Consider the following 5,660-nt stretch of genomic DNA (forward strand, 5'->3'; position numbering starts at 1 on the left):
TTGTGTGTTTGTGTGTGTTAAGCAAGGAATGTTAAGCAATAATATGCAGTCAAGGCACTTGTTACTGTTTTATTGTTCGTCGAAAAGGAGAAATCTGGCAGCCCACTGACATTTCATTAGTAACGATGGAAACACATAGGTCCTCTCTGATTCCTCAGTCGCTGGAACTTGCAGTTGTCTGTGAGAAGAACAGAGTTGTTTATTCCTGTGCTATTTCAACAGTCTTTGCAATCAGACTCTGCAGTCACCGAGACTATGAAAAAGTTGGAGGAGGTCTTGCAAGCCATCTCGTCATCCGTCTGTTTGATGCAAGAAATCTAGAGTTGGAACATCCCTAACAGTTGGTGGTTCTTTCTGCTTGAAGACCATCAGTGAGGGAGAAACTTGCTACCCCGGGAGTAATTGATTCAATTGTCAAACACTGAAGAAGTTTATCCCAATGTTCCACTGTATTCTACCCACCTATAACTTAAGCCTATGACATCTGCAGCACAAGCCCCATTGTCTTCAATGTGGCTTCCTCTCAGGAAAGTGGGCATAGGACTGCAGCCCTAGTACTGTCCTCTGGGACAACAGACCACATATTTTTGTCCTCTTCTGTGTAGCAGTCTTTTAGGTATTTGAAGAGTGCTATCATATCCTCTCTTGGTCTTCCCTAGGCTAACCACACCCAGTTTCTGTAGCCTTTTTTCATAGGACTATTTCCCAGATCTTTAACCATCCCTGTGTCCTTTCTCTCTCAACATCTTCCAATTTCTCTGGTTGGCAACCTTCAGTCTCAAAAGACTATGGTATAAGCCTACAGCACCTGGTATTCCCAGGCGGTCTCCCATCCAAGTACTAACCAGGCCTGACCCTGCTTAGCTTCCAAGATCAGATGAGATTGGGCATGTGCAGGGTAACTACATCCTTCTTAAAGTATAGTGTACAGAACTGGACACTGTGCTCAGCTGAAATCTGACTAGTCCAGATTTAAAGTGCATCACTTTGTACTGTCTGGATAGCATCTATAAAGGTGATCAAACTACTTCTGGAATATTTAGTGACACCAGTGAGACATACAGTCATATTAGTGCATGTGACCTGGAAGAGCACAACTGTGCAAACTGCTACAGCTTTCATGTGCAAACCCTGAAACTGTAGTATTTTATTATTGGTAATTACATTAATACGTTTGCCTCAGAGCATGTGTAGACACAACACCTCTGTTCGATAAGGGACCTCATTTTTTACCAAGTCAAATCCCACAGTATAATCTCACCTTCCAATTCACAAGTATTTACAGATGGAATGTCTCAGGTTGTTTGTCTGTTGTTCAAACAGCCCTCTGACATGCACTTTATAAATCTGGTGTTCAGTAAATAGAACAAAATCAATGTCTATGTGTTTCCTGGCTCAGCACCAAAGATAACGTGACAAGGCTGTTAACCCTGTTGGCTCATTCTGAACAATCATAATTTTCATTGAGCTGCCACAATAATAATAATAAAAAATCTTAGAACAACCAGGATGATAATATCCATTAATTGCTCTCTGTTGTCTGACCTGGGTGCATCAGTAGTTGCTGTCAGGAAGGAAATGACAAAACATCTCATTAACTAACTAAAAAATGTGATTCCCCCCCCCCTTCTTTTCCAGGATATTTCACAAGCCCTTGTCAACCTTTGGTCATTATTTTTGTTCATCCTTTTGGAGAGTGAGACATTGATTTATACGATAAAATACCCAAAAATGTTTTGACAACATAGCTACAATATTTTTTTAGATGTCTGGAAGAAATTCAGCATTTCCTATTGCTTCACCACTCATAGACGATACAGATGTACAGCTGGCTTAGGAGGGGGGGATCAACAAATTAATAGATTTTGAGGCTGTCATCCCTAAAGGATGCTCTGACCTGTGTTGTTCTCCAGTCTTGACTATTTTGACATTATCTCTCGAAAAGGAAAAAAAAGATTGTCAGCAACCTCGAAACAGACTTAGGGGCTGTTTCGAAACTCGTGAACAGCTTGTTATCTGAATTAGAAGTCTGGAACCTCTTATAAATGTCACTCAATCAGGGGAGACTTATAGAGGAAGTTTCAGATAATAAAAAGTCATTGAGTCAGCTAAAAAAAGTAAGAAAATAATACAGTGTCTTTTTTTTTTCTTTCTCTTCCTCTCACCCAGCCTCTTGTGGATTTACCTCAAGATGTGCTCGACCTGAGTATTCAATAAGATATCAGATATATAGAAAACTATTACTGGGCTCTTTTGGTGGTTCTCAAAGCACTGTGCATGGCAAATTTCCCCCTCTGGCAAAAAGGAAGGCACTTCAGCAGTGTCACCCTTCCCCTTAACATGACATAGCATGACTCCAATTGCTGTGCGCAATGGTGGAGACATGCTGGGGAAATTCTGTATACTGTTGAGGAACAGTCGCTTGTCAAATATAGAATATCTCATTGCGCATGTTGTAAATTAATTAGCTTTACTGTGTTTGGAACCAAAGCATTTTTTTAAAGGAATCGTTGAAAATTGACACATCATTTTCCCAGCAGGCTGCCCGGTTTATTATTTTTAAATGGCTGTGTTGTTCGCATTTTTGGCTGGTGCATAATGACATTATAGAAAAATGATTTTTATTAAATTAAAACTTTCTTGCATAGGATGAAATAATACTAGCTATTCCAAATCCTTTTTTGTTTTGTTTTTTTAAAGCTTTTACTTCAGGTCTTTGTTGTGGCTTGTGTGTGTGTGTGTGTGTGTGTGTGTGTGTGTGTGTGTTTCCCATAAATAATTGAACATATTTCCTAAGTGGAAAACTCATGTGCCCATTTTTAAGAGTAATACAACTAATCTTTAGTTCCACATGAAGCACTCACTTGGTAGAATCTGCACTGTACCTTTCAGTCTAACAGCTGCCAATAACCAGGAATGTGTTTGTAACAATACTGGTTTATAATGACTACGGGAAAACAGAATTAAACAGGATTGACAGCCCAATCCTACAGGCCACTTCAGATGGCAGATGTCCTGGTCTGCTGCTATAAGTCGGTATTATCCAAATGGCAGAGGACTTGTGCCTATGGGAGTGGGCCACAGCTGCCAGAGATCACACTTGTGCTGGACAGGTGGTGGCATGGGGAAGTTTGAAGGCAGGAGATGAAGAATCAAGGTGGGCAGGGGGTGTTTCGAGGGTGGGACAAGTGGGTCCCAGTGGTGGCAGCACATGCTGGGATGCTATCCCTGCTTTCCCAGCCCAACACACCCCAACAGTGGGTCTCCTCAGACTTACTCCAGCAAAATCACTGGCAAGGGTCTGAGGTGACCCATTGGTGATCAGGTGGCTTGCTGGAAAGTAAGCAATTTAATTAACTTCTCCCAGACTGACTGGTTACTCCCCACCCCAACCATATCATGCAGCACACAGTGGCTCTGACTGTTCTGGACTGATGAGGGATAGTATTGAACTACTCTTTAATAATAATAATAATAATAATAATAATAATAATAATAATAATAATAATAATAATAATAATAATGATGATGATGATGATGATGATGATGATGATGATGATGATGATGATGATGATAATAATAATAATAATACATGTATTTATATACTGCCTTTCTTGGTCGTCAGATTTCTCCTCAGACTTTATTCAAGGTGGTTTACATAGGCAGGTAGTTCTAAATCCCGGTAGGGATTTTTACAACCAAAGAAAGGTTCTATTTTTCAAGAACCACAACATTTCAGATGGATCTTTTTGATCTGGTATCAAATTCTGGCCTCCGATTTCCTTCCATGCAAGCTGACAAGCAGCTCCTTCATCTCTCACATGGAAGGCAGCCAAGACGCTTCTTCACTCACAGCAAAGAGCAGGTGGATTAACTTGGCTCCGCTTGTCAGCTGCTTCAAGGTCTCGCCATTCACGGTGCTGGTGGCCTCGAACCTGTGGATGTTATCTTCAGGCAAACGGAGGCTCTACCCTCTAGACCAGACCTCCTGCCCGAGGACCTCCTCCTGGTCTTTACATAATTCTAAAAGTGGATTAAAATATGAACAAAGTGAATAGGATCAGTTATGGTGTGCAAAAAAAAAAAAGGCCATGTGACGTTTCTCTCTCCCAGATCCTCAGCAGAAGCAGTGCTGCTAAAAGAGAAGTGCTGGGACAGCCCAATTAACATGGGTCTTGGATTAAGTGCTTTTGGCACCGTATCCAGCCTGCAGGCCTTATATTTGACACTCTTGCCCTAGCCACTTCACCCGCATCAGTCATATAACATGCTATATTTCACCAAATATGTGCATTTCAATGTTGGAAAAGTCTAACATAGACACACAAAGATCCTGTGTAGCAGCTTAGTAAAGGTAGTGAAACAGTACATAGTAAGCATGTTTGTCAGTGGCCTCTGAACAATATGGATGAAGCTGTTTTCATAGGTATGACTGCCGTGCAATGGGGCAGTCTGCATGTGCAGGAGTTCCATTCATGCTTTCAGGCAGTTGCGAACCTACCATTAGGTCCGATGTGACAAAGGCCCCAGGCGCGAGGCACCAGGACCCTGTGGAAGCCTCTCTGAGGCTCCCAGTAGGGGTGGAAACTATGCTTCCAGTTTTCTGGAAGCACAGTTTAAAGAGTTGGGGAACCTCACAGAGGTTTCTCTGAAGCAGGTGGAGGTCGTGTGAGGCTCTGTGAGTCTCAGGTGAATGGGGGGAAGATTTCTGCACAGGGGGCGGCAGTAGCCTGCAGGAGGGTGCTATCGTGGACCTTTGCCCTGGGTGCGGGGCTGGGGAGGTCTACTGCTGCTTTCAGTTGCACTTGGAACTCTTTGATTTCCCCCAAAGACTCACTTTTCCTGTTCGACTGTTTGGTGTTCATATACCAATCATTTAGAAAATTCGATGACATCAATGGATGAATTGGAATAATTAACTCATTAACTGCAATTTAAAAATGTGGAGCACATCGTACAATTTTAACTCAAACTGACTCCTGTGATGAAGTTGTCATAAACAATTCATTTTGACAACTAATCTTTTTGCAAACAAAGGAACAAACAAATAAACAAGGAACAGCACAAAGCTTTCCTGGTGTGATTTGTTCAAAAGTAATTGTGGTTCTCATTAAACATCCTCAACATGTCACATTTGCTTAACTTCTTGCAATGTTCTCCTAGGAAAGCTGTTTCGATGGAATGCTGTAACCATGGCATCTGTGCAGGAATAATAACAGCTAATGCTTAGCATTTAAATAGTGCTTTTGAATGTGCAAAGTGCACAGCATACATTCATGTGCTCGTCTTGTAATCCTTGCAACAATCCCGTAAAGCAGGTCAGTATTATTATCACTGTTTGACAGATAGAGGGGCTGGGTCAGAGAGTAACTTGCCCAAAGTCACCAAGATGGCAAATGCAAGATGTGGACTGGGGACTTCCTGATTAATAGCTCACAGCGCAATCCAAACTTACCACTCTGCTTGTGCAGTGGCTGCTGTGCTGGTGGGGGGTGTCACAATGTGCCACAAGGCACATTGCAACACCAAGCAAGTAAGCAGGGCTGGCAGAGAGGCCTGCGCTGCCCCGCCAACGCTGCATCCTGTTGATTGGCCACTGGCATAGGTGGGTGGAGCGCCTGGTGGCAGAGGGGCAACGGGAAGGTAAAATGGAGGTGGAG

The 5,660-nt window shown here is 42.4% G+C and overlaps 1 pseudogene; it reads right to left on the bottom strand.

The window, feature by feature from the left end:
* Positions 1 to 796: 796 nt before the first annotated feature.
* On the bottom strand, positions 797 to 910 carry LOC136656413 (5S ribosomal RNA; annotated as a pseudogene).
* Between the last annotated feature and the right edge of the window lie 4,750 nt (positions 911 to 5,660).

Source organism: Tiliqua scincoides, chromosome 6 (assembly GCF_035046505.1).
Source record: "Tiliqua scincoides isolate rTilSci1 chromosome 6, rTilSci1.hap2, whole genome shotgun sequence".
NCBI lineage: Eukaryota > Metazoa > Chordata > Lepidosauria > Squamata > Scincidae > Tiliqua > Tiliqua scincoides.